The 26,630-nt window shown below is 36.4% G+C and overlaps 1 long non-coding RNA gene across 1 annotated transcript in view; it reads right to left on the bottom strand.

Annotated features, from left to right (window-relative positions):
- Positions 1-26,630, bottom strand: part of LOC138832351 (uncharacterized) — a 50,003-nt gene that overhangs the window by 16,528 nt on the left and 6,845 nt on the right. The window contains exon 2 of the long non-coding RNA XR_011373544.1: positions 23,738-23,821. This is a non-coding gene — a long non-coding RNA (uncharacterized lncRNA). The remainder of the gene's footprint in view (positions 1-23,737; positions 23,822-26,630) is intronic.

Below are 26,630 nucleotides of genomic sequence, written 5' to 3' on the forward strand. Positions count from 1 at the left end.
AATGTACTAGTTAGGCCTATAACTGCTTGACCTAAATATTTCTCCATACATAATGAACTGTAATCTAACTTGGTATGTTAACAGACTATAAGGTAATTTTATACTGAGTAGCTGAGACTCAGCCAATCACCACAGTCAACATTCAGTCAACCACAGGCAACCAACTGTTCAAAGCAGGTTTAAATAAGGCAAATGCTAAACTTTCACCAATCAAGCTATCCCTGTACCTCAAGTCTACTTTCTGTATATCATTTTTCCCTCTGTCTATAAATATAATCTGCACATGTGGTGGGGTAGTGAATTCTGAACAGTTTTTGGTCCGAACTTCTGCCCAACTCTTAATTCTCAATTAAGAGCCAATTAAGATCTGTAAAACTGGATTTGTTGCAAGTTTTTCTTTTAACCAAACATATTTTGAGGTAAAATCAGTAAGTCTTGGTGATAATTAGACGTGGGTTTTATATCTTAGGATAAGTTCCTCTGTGAGAACAGAAGATCTGAAAAGTAATGACAAGAAGGAAGTTTCCTTTACTCTCACAAATAATGGAAGTCAGTCTAGCACTGGCCCCAGTATCCTCAGGAACCCAATGCCTTTCACTTCTCCACTGTACATCCCAGGAATAGAATCATAGTTTTCATGAGTAAGATGGTTATAGGGCCTAAATAATCATCATATAGTTACAAGCAAAAGAAGAAGGAAGAGCAAATACAGTTCATGGTATCTATTTCAAGGGAATAGTTCCTAAATGTCTGCCTGCATTTCAGGGGCAAAACAGAGATACATATCTAGGCTTTGTAACAAAGTAGGCTGGAAAATGTAGGCTTTATTCCAAGCCCTAGAATAAATGATTAGAGTATTGAAGAAGAGGAGAGTAAATACTAGATGGTCACTGACACTCACTATTAGTATCAGGGGTTATATTCCAAATTCTTTCTAGTTTGGTTGACTGGATAGATAGTAATGATACTAATTAAAACATTATAAAAGTATGAAGAAATTTTAATGTAATGGTGAGTTAAATTATTATTATTATTATTATTATTATTTTATTTTATTTGTGAACATATTGTACAGAGGGGTTACAATTACATGGGCAGGATAATGCATACATTTCTTACCAAGCATTGCAGCCTCCTCCTTTGTTTACCCTTCACATCCCTTCCCAGCCTCCCCCCTCCCCCCAATCCTCCCTTCCTCCCTCCCCCCCCCCCCCCGCACCAACATTGTAAAGCTCGTTTTCGACATGACAACTTATACTTCTCATTGTTGCAATAGGTCCACCTGTATCCTTAAACGACTTGTTTTCCCCATCTCCTCCACAAGTTATACTGACATCAAATACAGTGAAAGCAGGGTTATACTGTGGGGGAGGGACATACAAAGCAACAAAGAAATAATCTTATAAATACGTTAGAAACACATGCATGAAAGAAAAAAACGTTAAAATACATATCTAAGGGTTCATTTTCCTAACATCACATTATCTGACCTTTTCCGCTTGACTCATACATATACTAGATATTGCAAATAAGGGAAACCATGGGACCTATGTTTCTTTGGGCCTGGCTTACTTCACTTAATATAATTTTTCCAAGTTTTCCATTTCCTAACAAATGGGGCAATGCCATTCTTTCTGATGGAGGCATAGAATTCCATATATACCACATTTTCTTGATCCATTCATCTACTGAGGGGCATCTGGGTTAGTTCCATAGCTTAGCTATGGTAAATAATGCTGCAATAAACATAGTTGTGCTGGTAGCTTTAGTGTGGTCTTGTTTGTAAACATTTGGGTAAATGCCCAAAAGTGGGATTGCTGGGTCATAGGGGAGCTCCATGTGAAGTCTTTTGAGGAACCTCCATACTGCTTTCCAAAGTGGTTGCACAAGTTTACATTCCCACCAACAATGAAGTAAAGTTCCCGTCTGTCCACATCCTCTCCAGCATCTGTTGTTAGAGTTCTTGATTTTTGCCATTCTAACTGGAGTGAGGTGGTATTTCAATGTTGTTTTGATTTGCATTTCTTTTATGGCTAGGGATATTGAGCATTTCTTCATGTGTTTATTAGCCATCCTTTCTTCTTCAGAGAAGTTTCTCTTTAAGTCTTTAGCCCACTTATTTATTGGGCAGTTGTTTCTTTGAGGATTTGTTGTTGGGGGATTTAATTTTTGAGTTCCAAGTATATTTTAGATATGAGACCCTTGTCCGTTGTATGGCTAGTGAAGATCTTCTCCCAATCCATGGGCTTTCTATTGATCTTGCTAGCTATGTCCTTTGCCATGCAGAAGCTCTGCAACTTCATGCAATCCCATTTATCCAACCTTTCTTTGATTTGTTGTGTTTCCAGGTCTCTATTCAGAAAATTTCGGCCTGAGCCAAGGAGACCTAGGGTTTCTCCTATTCCATCCTGTAATGTTTTCAGAGTGTCTGCTTTTACTTCAAGGTCTTTGATCCATTTGGAGTAGATTCTGGTGCAAGGTGATATATAAGGATCTAGCTTTAATTTTCTACAAGTAGTTAACCAATTTTGCCAGCACCATTTACTGAAGAGGCTGTCTTTCTTCCATTCTATTGTTTTAGCTCCCTTATCGAAGATTAGATGGCTATAGGTCTGTAAGTTCATTTCTGGGTTTTCAATTCTATTCCATTGGTCCTGAGGTCTGTTCTTATGCCAATACCAAGCTGTTTTGATTACTATGGCTTTATAGTAGAGTTTGAAATTTGGTAGAATTTGCAATACCTGAAGAATAGTTTAAAATGTCTCACAATTAAAACCAGAAAATGTAGAGTCAATAGCATTAATATGTGGGCCAAAGTGACCACAAATGAGTGCATAGGACAGGAATTGTGAGTGAAGACAGGGCGGGGGGGGGGGGCAGGGGAGGTCACGATAAGAAGAGGTTACCAAAGATACTCTAGCTCCCAAATGTTAAAGGTCCCAAAGGTCCCAATGGAGGCATACAAGGCTCATAAAGATAATTTACTTATAATGAAGCCACAAAAGCAATAATCAAAGTCCTCAGGAAAAAAAAAGGAGGCGTCAATTGAAAAAGAGTGAGCAGCTGTGTGAAATGAAGTAGAGAAGAACAATAAACTATGAAGACAGAAAAATAGCAATTGTTATTCGAGTCACTAGTAGTGTTACTGAGAGTAGTTTCAGAATTGAACTGGCTGCAGGTAGGTGAGTATAAATCAAGCTTGAGAAGTAGGAATGATAACTATAGACATAAAAGCTTTACTATGCTTGATAATCACCAGGGGATCTGGTAAAAAAAAATCAGACTGTGAGGATGGCCTGAAGATTTTTTGTATATCTAGGGTTCTTGTTGTTAGTGGTGGTGGGGGTGGGGGTGGTAGTGGTATCATTCCTAGGGCTTGAAGTCAGGGGCTGAGTTCTTTTGCTCAAGGCTAACACTCTACCAATTTGAACCACAGCTCCACTTCTGACTTTTTGGTGGTTAATTAGAGATAAGAGTCTCACAGACTTTCATGCTTGGTCGGGCTTTGAACCATGGTCCTCAGATCTCAGCCTCCTGAGTAGCTAGGATTACAGGCAAAACGCCCCCCAGCCCTCCAATCCCCCCATCACATTCCTTGCAATTTTGATTGAGTCATCTGCTGCTGGTCTGTAAACTATAATGTTGGAAGGTGTTTTTCAAGCATTTGTGTGCAAAGTAGGCTGGAAAGATCATCTGGAGGTCAGCTAAACCACATCTCAACACCACTCTCAGAGTGTGTGATTCATTCAGATTTCTAAAAAGTCACATGTTGATGTGGCTGGTAAGGAGATCACACATGGAAGCCATTTCTTAATGAGTGGATCAGAGAGAAGCTGGACCACAGCTAGAGACAAGAGGGACAAGAGGTGGTGATGTTTCAGCCTTTATTTCATTTTTGGTAATAGGAGGACCAGTGTATTCATACCCTTATTGGGGAAAATGCATACATCTACTATAGGCTGGCCTGATATATACTCTCAGTTTTTTTCCCTCCATATTATTCTGTACCATAGACACACTGCAGTTTTTATTCAGCCAACCATCTGTACCTAGTTTCACAGCCCTGAGTCAAATCAACATGTAAGACAAAGAAATCAAAGTATCTCCAGCCAGAATAGTCTCCTATTGAAAAGGAATGATTTCTTCTTAGTTGGAAAAATCAGCCCACTCCACTCAATCTCTTGTTTGTTTTCTATGGTTTAAAAAAAATTATTAGATTACCTACTGATTACCAGGTTTGGCCAATTAGTCTGATTATCTCATCATATATTTTCAACTTCTCCAGCTGTGAATTGCTTTTTACTTTGGCTCATTCAACAAAGAACTCCTGTAGCTGAGACAAATGATGAGAAAGTGATAACCACTCAACAACAATTTAACCTGAATACTTATTCAGAGTGGTTTAAGTGGCATAACTTGAGCTTTGAGATAGAATTGAGGGAACAAATTATGGTGCTGTATTTTGAGGGTCAGAGGAAGCCCACAGCTTCTGGGTCACAATCAAATAAAATTGGTGTTATTCTCAAATTGAATATATCCCACAAGAGGAATGATATTGGATTTGAAATTAGCATCAATTTCATGTATAGAATATGAAAGAAGTGACTTTGGGATAATGTCAAATGTTACCCTCAAACAAAGATTTATTGGTTTACTTTCCTGAGGGGGTAAAAATGAGAATAAATTGTTAAGAAGCAGTATACAAAGACAAGACACTCACACAAGAATTTATAATATAATTTTGTTATTCCTTTATTCTTCTCAGGGAAACAATTGTGGGATGAATTCCAGTTTCTTCCAAATATATTCTCACACTTTAATGGACAAAGTGGTTATATTCCAAAATGTTCCCCACACAGAGAAAACTTAATTGCTATTAGATATTGGGATATTTTTTAAATGAACTCCACCCCATCATCCCATTCTCCAAAAGCCACTTTTAAAATTCTATGGAAGAAGAATATTCTTAGGATGCATTGGAAAGTTACAAGTATCTTGATCACTGAGTTCATGCCCACATTAACAGAACAGCTGGCACCCACCCTACATCTTGTTCATCTCTTCAGGCCTCCAACCTGTCCCTCCAGCTTGCTCTCTGATCATTGAGATTCTTTGTATCTTTGTGCAAAAGTCACGAAATCCTAACAGCTGCAAAACATACTGAAGGGGAGATTAACTAGCTTGATTCCATCCTACTCGGAGAAATACATGACTCAGAATGAGAATCTCAGATTAATGCTACAGATCTCCAGCCCAGACACAAGGAAATTAAGACACCTCTGTAACCTCTCTTGAAAAATAGGTTATCAATATAATTTTCTCAAGGCTCCTGGGAAGAATAAGTAAACAGTGGTGAAATGCTCAAAATTCCCTGATGGAAGTGTTCAATTTCAGCCAGAATAGTTGTAAAGACAATTACCAGGACCCAATCTAGTAAGTGACTCAATTTGTTTTAATTTTCTGCAGAATACAAGTAAGATTAGTGTAGGAAAAGACTAGATGAATGAAGAAAGGAATAAAGGACAAATACTGCAAGTATACTCAATTACACTAAAGAAGTGGGCAAAGGGAAATGAGTCTGCTGGGAGAGAACAGAGAAGATGGGGGAGAATGATTGGAAGCACTGGACACTTAATACTGACATGTTAAATTGTAACCACTTAAATAACCTTTAGAAGTTGAAAAAATATATTAATTTTTTGAAGAAAAATGCAAGATAGTCTGGTAAATTAACTGCATGATTGAAATAAACACATATACTATTGTTCAGTGAGAAAACAGAGAAGCCACATTTTGAGAGGTAGAATCTTGGAGTCTTTATTAGAAGGCTAGCAACTGCATGGTGGACTCCTGTCCAAAAACCATCAGCCAACAAATACACAACGCTGTTAGGAAACTGAGCCATGGAGGCCAGAGTGGCAAGAAAGAACAAAAATAATACCAACAAACCAATTCAGCTCCAGTGGAGAGCTGAAGTGGGAGTTGTAGTGACTGGAGAAGAGTCAGGAAACAGGAGACAGGACAGGAACATGGAGACATGTGGTGTGGCCTAATTGTGCCTGAGTTGGTCTAAGCCTAAACAGGGTCAGCTCAGGGGGCAGGGTCAAAGGAAACTCCCAGTCCCAGGCATTAGGGTTTAGACCCCACCCGTGCCCCCAGGAATTCAGGCACTTCCATCACTTGGGAGGTGGGGGCTTCACCTTTCCCCACCATGAACATAAGATTCCAGACCATACCATCCACCAGGTGGCCAAGATGGTGCCGGCCAGAACCTGATCTCCCTATTTCAATATTACAGTTAGTTCTAGTCATTTCGAGAAGTGAGCACCGTTTAATCTGGTGAATTTGATGTGTGGTGTGAGGATTTTAGAGCAGCAATGTGTTTGTTTGTGCCCAAATAGAAACACAGCTAGTCCAAGCAAGAACTTCCTCCACAGAAAGAAGCTACAAATAACCCATTCCCTGGCTGCCAGCTAACGCTTATTTTAGAAAGAGTAAGTAGGAACAGGCTGCCTGGCCAGTCCAGAAGTATTTAGAGGTGCTCCTCCCACATACCAGGCACTCATTAGCATGTCTACTCCACTCCTCAACAATTCACAGCTGCAAACAGACAATACTGGAAGAATGTGACAGAAAGGCAAAAGGCATTGGGAAGGTTGTTAAATGAGAAAAGATGGAGGGGAATGATTTCTTTAAGAAGAAATGCAACTCTTGGACAAAAGGAAACAGTTCATAAGAGAGTTTTGAGAGAAATCGACTCAAGTAAAAGATATCACAGCCCAATACAGTATTATTTTGCTCACAGAAAGTTAATGTGAACGTTGATGAGAGTTTAATATAATGTAAGTTAATGAGAGTTAATGTAACTTAAAAGTTTGTTCCTCAAATATTTATTAAGCAGTTTCTGAATACAATTCACCTCAGTGAATCCTATAGGGGTAATAAAACTATATCCAGACAATTTCTAGCCATAGACAATTGATTGTGAAGACAAAATATTTATCCTAATAACACTGGGCAAAATCATGAGTTGCAGACAATTCAGAAATGTAATGTATCCAGTTCAAATTGTTGCCCATTCATAGGTTAGTGTAAAACAATGACAACTTAAGATCATTTGGGGAAGAAAGGAATATAAACAAAGAATCAGGATGTATGTTTTTTCCCCTCCATTTTCCTTTCCTTGAAACCTATCAGTTCAGGAAATTGCTTTTCAATTTATTTACAGCTCACTCCTACCACCAGCTAAATGTCACTTGCTCAGAAAAGAGTTCAAAGCCACTGTCTTGAAGGGCAGTTGGGGCTCACTAAGGAATGAAAGCTTGAAAATAGCCAACAGGCCAAGTAAGCAAACAACCAAAGCAAAGCAAATACAACCAGGACTCCTAGGACTGAAAAAAAACACTATTTCTCAAAGTTGTTAAGAAAATTTGTCAATACAGAATTAAAAACCAGATCATATTTAATATATGTAAATAAGTTACATTTAATATTCTTGCCATTAAAGAAATGACTGAGACACGCACACATTGATAAATTTGCAATAGATCAGAAAGATAGCATATTATACAATCAATTCAAAGCCACAATACAACATTGACTCTCACTTTATAGAAACCACAAAGTAGACAGAGGAAGCAATAGGTCTCTGGATTTCCATCCTACAACCTATATCTATGCTTCTTCTATTAGAATAGATTTGGGGATGTGCAATATGCAAAGAACATGCCAGGCTCTAAGTGAATGATATGTTCAATCCACAGCAGAGAACATTGTTGGGCATCATTATTTTTTCTCTGCCCAATTCCATTATGGCCCTCCTCAGGGAGTATCATCCAGATTCTTTGTTGTTCTGAGTAGGCAATAGTGACTTGAGAAAAATGAATCTCAGCAATCATGGTTAATGTGATATGCAAAGTTCTAGAAACCTACCTTCCAGAACAAAGTTCCATCTTCAAATTTACTTTAACACATATAGCTTTAACATATAGCTGCTTATGATCAGTGCAGAAAAGAGATTAGTGTCCAGAAATAAAGCAGATTCTCAACAATTCATGTGACACACAGAAAGCTGAGTGAAGGGTATAGGATGAATTGAGTCTTTTGCATAGGGACCAATGATAACTCCAAACCTGTTAAAGAAATCAACTTTATGTACTGTGAAAATCATGATGAAAAATATCCTCCTTCTACACAATTCTTATGATTGTCTTGAAATGGTTTTTCTGAGCATGTGGATGTGCACAATTTTAATTGTTTGAAAAAACAAACTCTAGACCTACCACTCAGACTATTGTTTCATTATTGCTTTCAATCTTCATGCAAAACGTTCATCCTAACACACCCAGAGAAGATATTCAAGTGAGAGGACAAGAAGGAAGCCAATGGAGTAGAGATGTACAGACATCATTAATAAATCACCAATAGTTAAAATATAGATTGGATGATGGGCAGCAGATGGGACAGAGTATGTCAAATTACTTTTCTCATATAGATTATTGGATTAACAAGGAAGCAGCAGGCAAGTGGCAAACTAGTGTAACAAATGACTATCATGAAAAATGAACTTACCCCAGGATAGTAATAGGGCTCTGCTGGCCATTAGTGCTCTTGAGATGTGCAGAATATCCCTTGGAGGTGGCAATAGAGAGAAAACTCTCCATCCTCCTTCCCATCTACTGTGCCTAAACACATCTTGGTGAGAGATAGGGAGATAGAAGAAACCCCAACTTGAGATTGGTTAGCTAATAAATATGATCAATAGGCACAGGCCCAACCAAATAAGTGATACATGAAGATGTGTATGCACCATTATGGTAGCCCAAACTGACTACAGCCAATACTGTCTCCTCCCCCATTTCCATACACACTTTCTATTATGAAAATTCAACTAGGATAGAAAAGTTGCACTAGTAATTATTAATATTTTGCTACATTTGCTTTCTCTCCAATTTTTTCCTTTCATATTGATGAATTATGGAGCAGAAGAAATCAAAATACCTCACCCATAAACCTTATAGTATAATATGTCCTAAGAACCAAGTCATTCTTCTACCTATCCTCAATAGAAGTGATCATTGCTTAAAAATGAGATACACTACTGAGAATATATACACAAAGAGAAAATGAATGAACATTTATGCATTTTTTTAATGACATGTATCTTTATACATACAATTATATGACACATACTATGGTCAAATTTCCCAAATTGTCTTAATGATGTCTTTTGAAAATTTTAAAATCCAGAATCAGTCAATAATTATGCACTGCAATTATCCTTTTTTAGTAATCTTAAATCTAGAATAAGTACCTTAGTCTGTGATTTTTTTAAAAAAAAACCAACTCTTAGGACTTTAACAATTTTGAAGATTTAAGTTCATTTGTGCAGTAGATTGTTTCTCAATTTGAATTTATTTGATTGCTTCACTGTGACTAGAATAAGATTAAACATTTTTGGCAAGATGTTATGTCCTTCTTGATATATCAGGAGGCATATGCTGTCAGTTTGTCAAACTTGGTGAGTGTAAATTTGATCATTTGATTAAAATGATGCTGCCAGATTTCTCTAAAGCAAATGAAATATACCATACTCTTTCTGTAATTAACAAATATTTCTGAAACTAGATGATTATTAAAATCTTATTTTTTCAGGGATCAAATCCAGGGTCTCAGGAATTTTACTATTACTCCTAAGTTATGTCCCCACTCCAAGACCAATAATTTAAAATGTAAATTTTACCATGCTTTAATGATCCCTGTTTCATTTAACTATTATAGTTCTGTGTAACAACCTGAGAAAATCTTCATTTTACATGATTTCCATATTTTTTACTTGCTATTCTACTACAGACATAAACTTTTATTTTTCTAGTCTCCATTTCATTACTATTGGTACCAATAAAGACCTAGTTTTAAAAGTAAATCTTTGGTTAATATATTCCTGTCATTATTTACTTTGATATACCAGTTATCCCAAATTAGGTCAATTTAATAGAAAGCTGGATTCATGTGTTTCTATTTGTATTCAATTCTAGCTACTTATACTTGCTAAATTAGTATTCTTTTTGAATATGAAAAATATTAATGTGGTTCTGATATTCAAACCACAAGGTTTATTTTTGCAGATATTTGTATGGAAGTGTTTGTATGTTCTTCCTCCTCTTTCAAGAATTTCATCAAACTATTTGTACCTTGTTTTTTTTTCACTAGACATGATATTTTAACAATTAAATCGACTTTCTAAATCCTTTGGTTTATTCTGCCTCTCAGGCAATAAAATTATATTTCAACACTAGATAAAATGAATGGTTCACAACAAAAAGAGTTATGAATATAAAAGAGAGGTGAGCTGTGTTAACTTTATAACTGACACTATGATTTATGTGCCAATATCTCACTTAATATATTTCAAGTGACCCCAATTCTGAATCAGATGTGTATGCTCATTAAAAATTCTTGTTTTCAGGCCCCATTCCTGACTCTCTGTGGGGTATAGCTAAGGATCTGAAATTTAAAACTCTTAGATGATTCCATGGACTATCAGAAGAATGTAGTCAATTTAGAATGAGAAATCAACTAGAAAAAACCACATGGGTAGCTGACTATCATGAACATTTTTCATGATAGTCATGAGACTGAGACTGCTCTTCTTTTGAGGGCATTGATTCTTTATCTCTCTACCTTCCTTCCTCTCTTCCTCTCTTTCTCCCTCCCTCTACTCTCCCTCCCCCATTTAACCCCCTTTTTCTCTCTCCCTTCCTTCCTTCCCGATTCTTTCCTTCTTTCCTTTTCTCTTTTCCTCTCTTTCTCACTTTATCTCTTTGTTTTTTCTTTTTTCTCTTTCTCTCTTTCTTTCTGATCAGAAGTTGGTTCCTTTCCTCACAAACTCTGTGCCCATGTTGTTTATGGAAATAAGCCAGATAAGTAAATTCTGTACCTCTTGGATTGGTAAAATGAATCAAGTAGCTAGATAACATATTCAGATCACACTGTCACTTTATTTTTTGTTGTTGCTGTCATTTATTTATTTATTTACTGGTGCTGTTCCTGGGGTTTGAACTTAGTGAAGTCCTGGATGTGGTCCTTGAGCTTTTTTGCTCAAAGATAGCTCTCTACCACTTGGGCCACAGCTCCACTTTGGTCTCTTTTGGTGATTAATTGGATATGAGTCTAACAGACTTTCTTACTCAGGCTGGCTTCTAACTGCAATCCTCAGATCTCAGCCTCCTGAATATATAGCTAGGATTGATTACAGGAATGAGCCACCAGCACATAGCCACAGTCACTTCTGAATATTCTCATCCCATTCCAGTTTCTAAGGAAAACAGTGGTCTTTCCATGTTCAGTTCTGTTCTCACCTTTCCATTTCCCCTCCTCATCCCTAACTGCCTCATAAATGCCAAAGGTATTGTGACCTGAAGATATTCAAGAACAAACAGTCTCATCTAAAATTAATTGTTTCGTTATTTTTTTTAAAGTGAGATGTTTTGGAGAAGAAAACATCAACCTCATTTAGAAGCGATGAAGATTCAGGTGCAGAGAAACAGTGTAGAGGATAGGATGATGGCTGAAGTCAACATCCCAGGCATGAAGGGAGTCCTTCATAACACCTGAACTGGGGAAACCTTGTCCTTAAGAACCTAGTGTTTAACAGTCAGTGTTTATACAGTACCTACTATGAGCCAAGGACTTGGCTATGTGTTTTTATTACTTTAGCTCATTTAATCTTTACAATTTTACCATCTGTCTCTTACAGATGAATAAACTGCTATTTAAAAATAGTACTACTTTCCCAATTCTCATAATGAAACGAAAGCTAAATCTGTGTTGCTGTAACCAGGGCCTAGTTACTTAATGCTTGCAAAACTAAAAAGGACTTTACAAACACGGTCTTTGTTAGTCTAACCCACTCTGCATCAAATCTGTTGACAGCCTACCTAAGGATTTCCTCAATAGGTTATATTCCTCAAATTCCAGACGGGTTCAGGACAAGTGGTTATGACTACAGCCAATCCCCTTTGCTTTCTAAGGGAATACATCTTTATTCTACAAAACCAAGAGGAAAAAGATTTTTAAAAAAAGTGACACACACACACACACATACGTGCACACATGCATACACACACAGAAGCTCTTTCATTTCTGGTCAATAACTTAAAAATTATAAAACAAAAACAAAAAAAATAAAACTAGAATGGATGATTCAAATTTTCACATTTAATTTTGAGGTTTAAATATTTTATCGTCTTGCTATTGTTTAGCAGTTGCTTATTACCAGAGATTTTAGACTTCCAAAAGAATACATTAACTGGAAGAAATGAGACACCTTCAGTAGAGAAGTTCAGGCCAAAGGCCCGGCCATTATTGTAAAAATGTTGTACCCTGATTAGATTTCTTTTCCTGTGCTACGGAAGATTGTGTTCCGAGAATGCACTCTGAGATAAGGCTGGATAAAATGGGAATGAGGCCCAGCTCTCCGAAACAGAGTTGGCAGAAATGAGGTGAGAAAGCAGGGCCCCCAAGCCAGCTGGCACATATGGCAGAAGTCCTTCCCAGGCATTAGAGATTCAGGGGAACCATAGAAACCATATGGGAGAAAAACCCTGGTAGAGGAGGGATAGCATATAACAAAACTCTCTGCATGGGGGTAAATCCCAGGAGTGAGGATGTGATGGTGGTTTCCAAGGCTCCTTTCTTTCACTATGTGGAGAAGAACCTCCTCTGTGTCCCACGATCTATCAAGACGACAGTTTTCATTCACCTCTGTTCACCTCTCCTCTGCCAGCAGTGGCCTGACTAGCCATGACATATATTTTTGTTCCATTCAATTGTAAGTTTCATGAGAACAGGAAAAAAACTGTTCATTTCTCACCACCTCATGGCCTTTCTACAGAGCAGACACTTAACTGTAGGTTGAGCTGAACAAAAAATAGAGAATGAAGTCAAGCGGTCAAGTTGGAGAAATTCAATATGTATTCCAAGAGAAGTGGGTCAATATGTATTTTCAATATCATCTATAATTCCTTCAATCACTCAACAGGTATTTACTGAGAACGTACTCTGTATCAGAAACTACTGGCAGCTAGAGATACAATAATAAATAAGGTATGTGTTCTTCCCACTTGAAATTGATTAAGAATGAGAGAGGTAGGAAATAAACATGTAAACAAATAATTAAGGATCCCAGATAGGCACCTTTGGGGATTATGCTAAGGATATGCATGTAATTCTGGAGTTTTCCAGGAAATGGGAGGGCATTTCCAAGACCCTGGGAACAGGAAGAGGTTGATCTGATAAGGTGCCAGTAGAACCAAGATAGTAATTTGAGAAAAGGTACATACATAAAACCACCACTATAATAAAATATACCTGAGGGGGCTGAGAAGGTGGCTCAGTGGTAGAGCGCTTGCCTTGCATGCATGAGGCCCTGAGTTCGATTCCTCAGCACCACGTAAGCAAAAAGAAAAAAGCCAGAAGTGGCGCTGTGGCTCAAGTGGTAGAGCACTAGCCTTGAGCTGAAGAGCTGAGGGACAGCGCCCAGGCCCAGAGTTCAGGCCCCATGACCGGACCTCCCAAAAAATATATATATACCTGAGGTCTATGGCTATGTTCTAGAGTTGAAAAAGTCCCTGTTCAGGTCCTTGCTGGAGATCATTGGCCACTGTACAAAGAAGTAGCTTCAACCACAGTCAGTTCCACAACAGTAAAGCAGGTTGTTTGGCAAAATGTATCTAGATATGTAGCTGCTGCTCCTTTGTGTTATTATTATTCCCTTTCTATCTGTCTACCCCACTTCACCATCACAGGCCACTATAATTGTTACCACTTAACATCTAAAATGACCAGTCTCAGGCTTATCAGTTCAAGGCAAAGAAGACAAAATTTGTCTTCTAGCTCCTGTCACGATTAGAGTAAGCTTTATACACAGATGTTAACTCTGTTCCAGTTCTGTGAATGTGTGAGTGTGGCTGACATTCCCAAAGCTGTTACTTGGTGGGGCATTGGGGAAGAAGAGACATGACACAAACCAGAAAGCAAGAAATTCAGGGAGACAAAATGCAAACTTCAGTATGCTATACTTGGATGACTAGTTGTTTGTTGTTGCAATAACTGAAGTAAAGGTGTGCGCTGAGTGAATATGAACAGGGCCTGTGATGTCGAATGTCTGCCCCAATTGTCTTAGTTTCAGGCTCCACTGTGAAGGACTGGCCCACCTGGATCCCTTGCATAACTATAGTGGGATAGAAGTAGTTATACAAGAAAGCTTCAGACTCACCTTCCAAAATGTTAGATCAATAGATAATGCCTAAAACTAAAACAAAATAAAGAAAACAGCAGTAATTTAGGCATGCTAGAAATATACAAAAGAAATATTACAAAAGAAACACTTAAAAGTATTGACTTCGCCTTTGTAGAATACACACAAAAAATGGATCGCAGAGTATGAGAATATTCTGTTGTTGTCTTTGAATCCTCAAAGTTCATACTTTAACTTCCATTTAAAATATTAAATCTGAAAATCCTGTATCAAAATGAATGGACAACGTGTTAACTAACATACATAATTCTTCCATTTCAGATACCAAGGATGGTCACTGAGCTGTGTGAGTAAAACAAGTGACCATTACTAGAGCACAGTACCTATCTTGTAGTCATTTTAATAAATGCTTGAGATAGAAACAGAAAGAAGAAAGGGGAAAAAAGGAGGAAAAAGAACAACTTTTGGGACAGAAAATCCTATTACCCTAACCCCCTCCCTCTTGGTAGAGCAGAAAGTCCTAAACACAGCAAAATCAATATACAGGCTTCTTTCTAATGAAATGTTGTTGTTGTTTTTTTAGTATAGCTATAGTAAGGACAAGAAGGGAAGCATTGGCCTGACTTAATCTTCTCTTTCTGTTCTGATTCCATCAGGATGAAATTAAATAATGGCATCATGCTGGACCCTTAAATGTCAAGGTTGTGCTAGGTACATAAACAGCTCCTCTGATAAATACTTACTGTCCCAGGCCAGAGAACAACAGCAATCATCCTAGCCATTTGTCCTCAAATGTTCCTACATAGACTCTTTAGTAACCATTAAATGAAAAGTGAAAAAGATGCCAATTCTCTCCAGGAAGAAAAATAAATGTTAATGAATTTCTGAAGTAAATATGCTGAAATATTTTCTCCTAACATGCAAAATATTAAACTCGATTTTCCTCTCTCATGCTTACTCTAATACCTTGTAGGAAGGACATGCTTATTACTGTTGAGGTGAATTGAACTGCATTAAGTTACATTGAATAGTGGAATTCATTTGGCATGTTTCCCAGTTTTTCTATCCTCCTCCATTTGCCTTTGCCTCTTATCATTGTACCTGTGGTAGACTGGCAATTTTTTAATCCAATTACAAAACTCACGGAGCGAAGAGAAGAGGAGAGGAGAGGAGAGGAGAGGAGAGGAGAGGAGAGAAAAGAGAAGAGAAGAGAAGAGAAGAGAAGAGAAGAGAAGAGAAGAGAAGAGAAGAGAAGAGAAGAGAAGAGAAGAGAAGAGAAGAGAAGAGAAGAGAAGAGAAGAGAAGAGAAGAGAAGAGAAGAGAAGAGAAGAGATTTTTAAAAAGAATGAGAAAAGAAGGGAAAGGGTATCTTTGACAGGGCTCCTTGTAGAAGAATTGAGGGTAAGCAGGTATTTACAAGTGCCCTCTCAATATTCCTCAAGCTGTGAGTTTAATCATACTACTTTATTCCTCTGACAAGGTCTCCATACATTCATTTCCCCACTCAGGCTCATTTTTAGAAATATTTTCTATTATGAGATTTTACCTAGAAAAAATTTAAACTCCAATTTTTTTAATTCACATATCTCCACCTCAGTCCTCAATTTCTTTCTTTATTATTCTTATTCTTAAGTTTCATTATCAAAGATGTTGCCTTAGGTACTATGGAACAAGGCTTTATTTCCAAAAAGTAGTTAACTAGATTCCGTCTTCAACACACATTAAATATGACTCAGTAATGAGATGCTCTGACTAAAAAAATATTAGGGTTCAGAAGATTAATACCTGTATTAGATAGAATTTGAATCTCCTTTTTATTTTTAGCAGTTGTCAATCTTTAATGGAAGACCTGTTTGAATTTTAAGTGAGGGGGAGGCCTTACAAAAAAACTTCCAGATGACAAAAACAAAAATAGTTTATAGAAGGATGGAATAAGTACCAGTATGAAATCACAAAAGAACTGAGATAAAAGAGGTCTTCAGAAGAAAAATGAAGGAAAACATAATTAGCCCTTCAGATAGTTTTCAAAAAAAATGTAGGATTGTTGGTAAGAATTTTCTTTTCCTATTAAAGAAAGAACAAGTCAAAATAAGCTTTACTACCCACCAAAATTATAAAAATGGAACAGAAATTTCTTCACTCTAGAGTTAGTGAAAACCTAGACTACATTTCTCCATCAAAGCCACACAGTCAGCCATTCTCACCTGAATGGATACCTGTGGGGAATTCTGCCATAAAAATCCAAGAAAGCAAATTGACTTTAGAACTGCTGTCCTATTTCATTTGTCTTAGACTTAGGTAATGGTTTTCATATTTAACTAGGCTATATAGAATCTGCCTTCCTATAGCATGAGTCATATCATCTGGGTACTTTATCCATGATATCCCACTAAGTTATTGCATTTGGCCCAGAAAGCCATAATTCAGAATAGTGAATTGTGCAAATCAAATTTCTTTCATTCTCAGGCTAGCTAGCCAATTCGTAGTCTAGGTTCTCAGGGATAGCGTAGGTTGCTAAGCTCCAGGTATAATTCCAGTTTCCACTGACAACTGAACCTGGAATTACATGTTCCCTTGAGTTTCATACAGCAAAGCTCTTTTTAACAAGTCTCTCTTGAGTCTTCTTTTTAAAATTTTCAGTCTTCATTAGGTTCATTATCTTCCTACTCATACATATGATCATCATCATACTCATTTATTTCTTTTCTTTTGTGTTCTGATGCTAATCAGGCTTATGGTAAAATTCACATTAAATACTCACATTTTCATCAGCACAATTTAGATTGAATGAAGAGAAAAACAATTCACAACTAAAGGAAAAGTAGCAAAGTTTATCACAGTGGTAGGTTTCTCTTGTTTTTTGTTTCCTTCTAGTTTCAATGAGGTATAGTTACAAATTTTATACATTTAAAGCACACAGTGTAATGATCTGATATGTGTATATATAATGAATGATAACCAAAATCAACTTAGTTAACATATTCATCCCCTCACATACTAATCAAATTTTTGTGTGTGATGAGAACACTTAAGATCTACACTCACCAAATTGCAAAGTCAGGTTCATGTTTTTTGTTTGTTTGTGGCTGTTTAATTATATAAGTCTCGTGAATATTAATCCTTGATAAGATATGTAGTTTACAAAATTTTCTCTCAGTTCATAGATTGCTTTTTACTTTGTTGATTTTTTTTCTGTGAAAACTTTTTTAGTTTGCACGTTGTTTAGTTTTACTTTGCTATCATATCCAAAAACTCATTGCCAAGATAAATGTTAAAATATTTCCGAATTTTTTCCTTCTAGGAGCTCACAACTTTAGGTTTTGTGCTTAAGGATTTGTACCAGCTTTAATTAATTTTTAACTCTACTTTTATTACCTTTAAATAGTTGTGCAAAGGTGTTGGTATTCAACAAAACAGTTTATGAATACAGTGCCTCTTGATCAGTATCACCTCTTTCATCATTCTCCACGTCTCTCCCAATCCCATCCCTTCCCTCAGTTTTCTTTTTGTATGATATGCATTAAGTGTTATAACTGCATTCTCCCCCATTTCCTCTCTTCATTTGTCTACCCTTTTCTCTTGACATCATCCTTTTTTTTGAACACTCATTTTTTGTTGACCTGTGAGTTAGTCTTTCTATAGAATCACACATTTGAGTTTTCCCTGAATCTAGCACATTCCATGTAGTACATTTGTATACGCATGGATATCACCACAAAATGTTTACTTACATAGAGTGTTTACTTATATAGTATGAAAGGTACAATTTCATTCTTTGACATGTGGAAATCCAGTTCCCTATCACAGTGCCATGTTTTATTCACTACAGCATTGTAAACTATATTCTGTATTTCTCAAGATTACTTGAGCTGTTGTGTTTCCATATGATTTCTTTTTCTTCTCCAAAATTTGCCACTGAAATTTTGATAGGAATAATAGAAAACTTATAGCCTCCTTTGGATAGTAGGGACATTTGTATGATATTAATTCTTACAGTTCATAAGCATAATATATCTTTCCATTTGTTTGTGTCTTCTTCAATTTCTGTCAATATTGTAAGTAAATTTGGTTCATAAAGTAGATTTGATTAAATTTATTACAAAGTTTTCTTTTGTGTTTTTAGTTTGGATGCTATTATAAACAGGATAGCTTATTTTTTCAGATAGTTTGTTATTGATGAATAAAAATATACATGGATTTTGTTGATATCTATCCTACAAATTTACTGACTTAAATTTTTATAATTTCAGTTGCTGGATTTTCTATATTTAAGATAAGATCATTACAGGGACTATTTTAGTTTTCCTTTTATAATTTGAGTGTCTTTTCCCCTTTCCTTCCCTCATAACATTGTTTAAAATGCTATAAATCACCATTACAATACTAAAAAATGGATACACTGAGCCTTTGGAATCCACATTTCACATTTGCAAATTCAACAAATGACAGATTTTAAAAAATGTTTAAGTTTGTCTACAATGAACAAAACAGATTAATTTGTCATTGTTGTCATTTAGAAATAGTATATTACAAATATATAGTATTTACTTTGTACTAGGTATTACAAAAATTAAAACGCAAAGTCTATAGGAAGATGTGCATAGGTTATATAAAATACTATGCCACTTTATATAAGAGATCCAAACATTTATATAAGAGACTCAGACATCCTTGGACTTTGGATTGTAAAGGTCTTAGGAAAATCTGTTGTGGATTCTAAGGAACAAAAATATATATTCACCTTTTCTAATGAGCTTAATAGATGTGTGTTTAAGTTATTAGTGTTCTTTTGTTTCAGACTGAAGCACCAAGGTAGGTATAATGGAATGAACTCCTTCTAATTTTGATTTTGTTGGAAAATATATAAAGAAACTTTGCCAGGTATAGTGTCCTTAGTTGGCCATTTTTCTTCCAAAATTTTAAATATTATTTTCAATCCATCCTGACCTATGATTGAGCTAAGGGATTCACAGACAGATAATAAAGTATTTCTGGGTATGTCTATGAGGGAATTTACAGAAGAGATTAGCATTTGAATTAGTAAAGAAAGCAAAGATCATCCTTACTAAAGTTAGCAAGAATCTTTGCAGACATTGAGTGCCTGGGCAGTGGGGGGGAGGGGGGGAGCAAGAGAGGGGGCCCACGGGAGGGAGAGGGAGGGAGAGGGAGGGAGAGGAGAACAGGAAAGAAAGAAAAGGCAAATTCTCTTTGTTGAGCTGAACTGTCTATCTTCTCCTATCTTGGGATATTGGGACTCCCTGTTTTCAAGCCTGAATTGTACACTGGCTTTCCTAGTTTTATTATTTGGAGAAGTATTTCATGGAACTTCTTGGCTTTCATAGGCACATGAACAAATTTCTATAATACAAATCCTCTATCTATGCTACCATTATATACGTCTCTATCCATGTCATTTCTCTGGAGAATTATTAACACAATTTACCACTGATAAAATCCTTACAGTGTTATTTATATTTGCTATTTGGCATGCCTTCCAGTTCTCTAAACAGTGAGCTCTTTCAAGGTTTGTACCTTTCTTGTTTTAGCATTCCTTGTACTAAGCACATTGTAGATGTTCAACAAATATTTTCTGATTGAATTGTAGGATAATTGAAAATGAATCTTTAAGTGAAGATTGAGTTTGGGGATAATTTGAAATCAGTAGTAGCAGAGAAATGTAAAGGAAGGAAGGATTTCTTCTCTTTTTTTAATTAAAAAAGAAATCAGGACATACTTTTGAAAGAGAGAAAGAGAGAAAAGAGACCTGAAGCAATCAGAAATCAAAAAGCTTTATGTTATAAAGGCCTAAGGGGGAGATAGTATTGATGTTGTTATTGCTTCATATATATTTCAAGTGAAGGCAAGTGATTAAGTTATGAGGGAGAGGTAATAACTTTACACAGGTTATGATAGGCGGTACTGAGTACCCCTAGAAACCTAACTATAGTATTCTGCTATATTAAGTTGGCAGAGCTGAGCATAGCACACCTGCTCTCCACTTCCTGCACTGACTAACAATTTGCTTTTCATATTTTAGAGACTGCTATTTCATAGAAGCACCTGATGAATGAGCAATGAGCAAAATGAGATAATGATACAGCATCCCAATGAGTCACGAAGAATTCAACTAAACCATAGCCTAAATCTTAGGAAAATAATTTGTAACAACTCCTATTTATGAGGAAATGGGGAAGAGTAGGAAGTATAATGTAATGAGAGCACAATGTGCTTGTGTTCATTTGGATAAGGAAATCCTACAGAATGTGTCAAAAAATTTCATCAAACTCGATCTGGTATCAGCCCACAATGTCAGTTTCAGTCAGCTGATTCTGTAGAAATTGTAAGATTGTGGGATGAAAATAAACTTCTGAGATAGGCTGGTTGCACTCTCGGTTTTTCAAGAAGGAACCAAAACCTAAAGATGTTAAGAAACGTGTTTAAATGAGCAAATGTGTGTGTGTGTGTGTGTGTGTGTGTGTGTGTGTGTGTGTGTGTGTGTGTGTGTGTGTGTGTGTGTGTGTGTGTGTGTGTGTGTGGAGAGAGAAAGATTTTTACATTTCTAGTGTAAATCAACTAGGACCACCTGGTTTATAAAACCTGTCAGCAAAGAAGTCACTGAACAGGCTATTCCACAGAAATTGCACTTCCAAGTTGCTACTTTAATTATCACAGTATCTTTATAGATACTACAGATTAAATTATGAGTCAGTCTCTGTATATATGTGTATATTTGTGCTTGTAAATCAGTATGTTAACTATATATGCTAATTCTTGTCTTGGAGAGTCTTTTATATCTTGACCTAGTTAGCTTTGTTGCTTGGAAGGATTACTTGAACAAAAATGAGTACCAATTAAATATACACATGTGAAGGTCACACTAAGTATGGAACAGCATCTCTACAGAACATAAGTGGTAGCCTTTGAAGAACTTGAAAGAAATAGCTGAAATCCCTGAATATGTGACTGGGTCAGAAATCAATGCATACAGCTATTAAATATATTCCCAGTCTTGTTTTACTTCCCTTAGGCTGTAGCAACAGATTTACAGGTAATTGACAAACAATGACCCATTTCTTAATTTTCTTTTTTTTTCCAAGATATAACATGAATAGAAAAATTCCAGGCTAATTCTGGGAAGTTATATCTGAAGATAGTAGAACACCGGATCTTGTCCTTGTAAGGTCTGCCCAGGCCAAGCAGGCCCCCTACAGACACTCCCTACCTCTTGGCTAAGTTTCCACCTAGTATATGTAACCTAGGTAATTGGCACACCTGGAAGCAGTCACCTCCACCTCCTGCTAGGTCACATCCTGGGCCACATCTGGTCACATGCTTTCCATCTGACCTTAGGAGGGTCCCAGGGGTGGCCACACCTTTCACTCACCTGGCCATACCTCTTCCTGTCCCTGGCCTAGATTAGTCCTAGCCTGGGATGGGTTGCCCCTTTTTCAGCCATGTCTCTCCACCATCCAGGGCAGGGGCAGCAGTTCAGTAAATAAACTTCTTTTCCTGCCTGAATAGCAGGTGGTGTTCTCTTCCATGGCTACCTAATGAAATCTACCTACTTAATATACCTTACAGTCCCGACTAGCAATGTGCTTTAGCAAATCTATCAAGGAAGAGGGAATAATCTACTCTATGTCTTATCTACAGAATCCAGAGAATTCTTGCCAATTTGGATGGTCAGTTTGTACAATGGATTCTGCCTGAGGAAGCTGGAGAGCTCATTTCTGCTACATTTTTCTAATTTGGGGAGCAGAAGGGAAATGACAAAATGCTGAAATAAGGATACAGGATGACCAGTGGTAACAACAAGATGTACAAAACACTATGTTGTTGAAAACAAACTTTAAACTTTGGGGGGTGAGGGGGGAAGAGTTGGGGAGGTGGTGAGGGAAGGGATGGTAGGGGAAAGACAAAGGAGGGGGTAACAATGCTCTACAGGAAATGGACTCAATACCTTGCTCATGTAACTGTAACCCCTCTGTACAGTATCTTTACAATAAAAATATATATTAAAAAATAAAACCATCTACAATCCTGAGAAATTTGCACTTGGTCATGAACCACACAAAAATGAAGTTTCAAAGAAAGTTTCACCTAAAGAAAAAAGTAGACGACAAAACTTACAATAGTATTGATAGAAATTATGAGGTATCAGATGCTTTATGAGGGCAAAATAAATTAATCCTAGAAAAATAGAGGTCCAGAAAGAAGTGAGATTTACCTTGATATCCTCTTAGATGTATCATTATGCCCCTTTATTCATTTTTGATCATCTAATGAAATAATTGGCACTGATTTATCAGCAATTACATTCAAGTTGCTCTACATACTACCTATAGATAGAATGAAGTATAAAAATAACCCCCGTGTACTCAATTAGCTCATTCTGTTGCATGGAAAACATGAACGAGATAAAAAAGAGAAAGCAAAGAATATAATGAACACTAAAGATTTTCTTCAAAACAGTGAAATACTTTTTCAAGTTGAGAAAATTTACAGGAAATTGAATGTCTTAAGAAAAGAACCTGAGATGAGATAGGTTTGAAAGATGATGTGGTAGACACATTATTTGCTACTCAATAGCTATTTTCATCTTTTTCCTTACTCAAAGAAACAAGCTCCTATTTGTATAGAAAACCAAGTCAAAACATTTCTTTTCTGAATGTACCATACAGATAGTTGTTGGTATGTGATTAGTTCCTAATGAGATATAAACAAAAGTGCTGCGTGAGAATCATAAAGGCTGTACAGAGCGGTAGGAGCCTGCATACATAAATACTCATTGTATTTTTTTGTTTTAAGTTTACTTTTCTTCCCCTCCTCTATCCTTTTTCCTCCTCTTCACCTTTCCCCCTCTCCCTATCCTTTTCCTTCTCTCCTTCTTCTTCTGCTCCTTCTCTTTCTCCTTCTCCTTCTCGTCCTCCTTCTCCTTATTGTTCTTGTCAGCTATGGGACTTGAATTTAGGGCTTGGGCACTGTCCCTGAGCCTCTTTGTGGTGAAAGCTAGCACTCTTCCAAGTGAGTCACACCACCACTTCCAGTTTTTGAGTTGGTAATTACAGAGAGTCTCACTGGGACTTTTCTGCCAGGCTGGCTTTGAACCACGATCCTCAGATCTTAGCCTCCTTGAGTAGCTAGGATTATAGGCCAGAGCCACCAGCGCCCAGCTTATTCTTCAGTTTTTGATCTAGAACTTAAATGAGATGGCTAAATTGTAGCAGCCATTTTGAAATAGATGGCAACCTCAGAAATCACATTACAAGAGAATGCAACAAAAAGCAGACACGATTTCTGGCTATAGTAGAGTCAAAAGCTATGTGAAATTTATGCTAAACAGTATAACATTTCTTAAGAAAGTATAACATTTAAGAAAATTGTTTAAAATTGTCATTTGAGGGCAATAGATATTCACTACAAACAAAAATTCTTACTGACATTCATTATAAATTTTTTAAATAAATTTTTACTTACCCAAGTTGAAACAATGGGATTTATTACTTTTGTCTCTAGAGCCTCCCTGGCCACTTCTACCCATTGTGTACATCATTCCCAGATCTGTCAGAAAAGGGGAAAAATAAAAGTCAGCCAGATGAAATTGATTTCATGGATGTCAATGGGGAAAAATACTCATGACAGCACTGACAGTAAGTAATAAACTGGAAAGGAAGCAAGGAAAAAGTTGTTGCTCTGCAAACTTCAGTTAGTAATTCCATTTCAAACAAGGAGTGGATCAGCTAGAAAGTAAACAAGGAGAGTGAGAACATGACAGAGCCATTGAAGACCTAAACAAGCTCTTCACATATCTCTGGTTAAAAAGAAAACTGTTCAAGTACAAAGGAGAAACATTAAAATCAGAAGCCAAGATGATACTGAGAGCTCACTGAACTTTGTATGTGCTCCCTGAATTGCACATAGAATTTCTAGGTGTTTAACACCTTATCCCAAATACTGTCAGAACACTAAGCTATGGATGCCATGGGGCAACCACCAAATAGCCACAAACATAAAATAAGCAAAAGTCAGAGAAATTAAAAAAAAAAAAACACTATGAGACAGACAATTGAGGTCTTAGTAAGCTATTCATCAAAAAGGAAAAAAAAATACAAAAATCAGAGTTGCTAGAATGCACATTGCAAATAATTCAAATTTCAACAGACAAAAGGCAGTTAATATAAACCAAATATAAACAAACAAAGGTGTCAAATCTAGAAAAAAATAGAAGTAGGACAGTACATGTATGTGCAGGAATATAAAATGGTACCACGTTTAAAAATAGTTTGACAATTCTTCAGCAAGTTATCATAACCCAGGTGAATCCTATGTATATCCTCATACTTGTCCTAACAAAAACTCATATGTGAATATTCCTGGCAAAATTGTAATCAATCACTAACAAATAATAATCCAATTAATTAATTAAGGGATGAAGAAAAGTGATAGTGATATGCTCTTATAGTATTTTTCAATATGAAAGAACTGAATATGTTCTAACATAGATGAACCACAAAACATTAAACAATGTAAAAGAAGTCACTTGGAAAATATGCACATCTTTTCTGTATTATTATATGAAATAAGTAAAGCTATAGACACAATATGAAGATTAGTCATTACAAAGAGTTGGTGGAGGGCTACTTAAAAATATTGGGTTTTCTCTTGGGGTGATGAAAATGTTCTAAATTGATTTTAGAAATGGGCAAGCAACTCTGTGTATATTCTAAAAACACTATATAATTAAGTGGGATATATATGGGGTATACATATATTTATAATTTCAATAAATCTGTTACAAAAATACATGTAAATGTAAATTGTGAAATGGCAGTATATTAACAATTGAAATTTTGACTAGTCTGTTGTTTTGTTGTTGTTTTTTTGTTGGTTGTGGGGCCTGAACTCTGGGCCTGGGCCTGGACCCTGTCCCTCATCTCTTCAGCTCAAAGCTAGCGCTCTACCTCTTGAGCCACAGTGCCACTTCCAGCTTTGTCTGCTTATATGATGATGAGGAATCCAACCCAAGGCCTCATGCATGCAAGGCAAGCACTCTACCACTGAGCCACCTTCCCAGCCCTGAACTTTGACTAGTCTGCGCTTAGAGAAAAAATATATATAGCCTTAATTTTTTATATTGGCAAGAACAATTCTCCCACTATATATTCCAAAAATTTAGGATAAGAATAGGAAATCCATACAGACATTAATAGAAGGAAGGGAATGATAGAGATCAGAGCAAAAATTAGTGATACAGAATACAAAATTTTGAATAGAAAAAACAGTTGACAGAATTTTTTAATTGATCAATGAATTAATCTTTAGCCACTTCTAACAAGAAAATGGAGAAAAATAGCAATTATCAAAATTAAGAAGGAAACAGGGAAAAATAGGAAAGAACCTACAGAAATTAAAGAATAAAATAGGGATATAAGTTCTCGCCATTCAAACACAACAGACAGGTTGAGTCTTGCTTGCCTTCACTCAGTCATCTTTGTATGAGTTCAGTGGTTGTGGGGTATGGTTTTTGTTTTGTTGTTTGGGTTTTTTTCCCCTTCCTGCTCCCGCACCTCCATTTTCAAATGATTTTTAGCTGATGTTCACTAAGAGACTGAGTACTTGGAACTGTCCCACTGATGGAAGGAATTCCTATCTAAGAAAGTTGCATACCATCCTTTGGCCCTCTGCTGGAAAAGTAGAATCAAGTCTCAATAATGCCTTTTTAATTGTATCCTATAGTATTATAGACGTAGGACAGTACTGTATCATCCCTCTGTGAATATAAATACCTTGTACCTGCTTTATGATACGTAGTAGTGACTGTGCTTTATCAGAGCTGTTTTTAATGATGTTACTCAAGAATGTTTTCTTTCCAGATGATGTTTGAGAAGTTAATAAAAAAAAAATGGTGCCAGGTACCACAACAGTAACAGAACTTCGCATTTTTCTGGGGTTTTGTTTTTTATCTTTTTTTTTCTTTTTATTAATGGATGTGCTGGATGTCTAATTTTGTTCAGATGACTGCAGAACCTGGAGAAGCTGTTGCTGCTATTGATGCATAACATACTGCTATTATTGGTCTTTTTATATAAATATAAATATATATACATACATATAATTTGAATTTTTGGAAACTTTAGCTGTGCTGTCAACTTTGGAAAAAGTATCCCAGTTTACCATGTTGAGTTGGCATTGTACAGAAATTAATAGCCATATTGGTCTAGAAATGTTCAACTTAATTTTTTTCCATTTGTACAGGGGTAAACACACTCTATTAAATATGTAAGGTCTTATCTACATGGGTTTGATTACAGAAACTAATAAAGTATTCTCTAAATAAAAAAATAAGTTACCTAAATCCATGCTAACATAT

Source organism: Dipodomys merriami, unplaced genomic scaffold (assembly GCF_024711535.1).
Source record: "Dipodomys merriami isolate MVZ:Mamm:240054 unplaced genomic scaffold, mDipMer1.0.p SCAF_2, whole genome shotgun sequence".
Lineage (NCBI taxonomy): Eukaryota > Metazoa > Chordata > Mammalia > Rodentia > Heteromyidae > Dipodomys > Dipodomys merriami.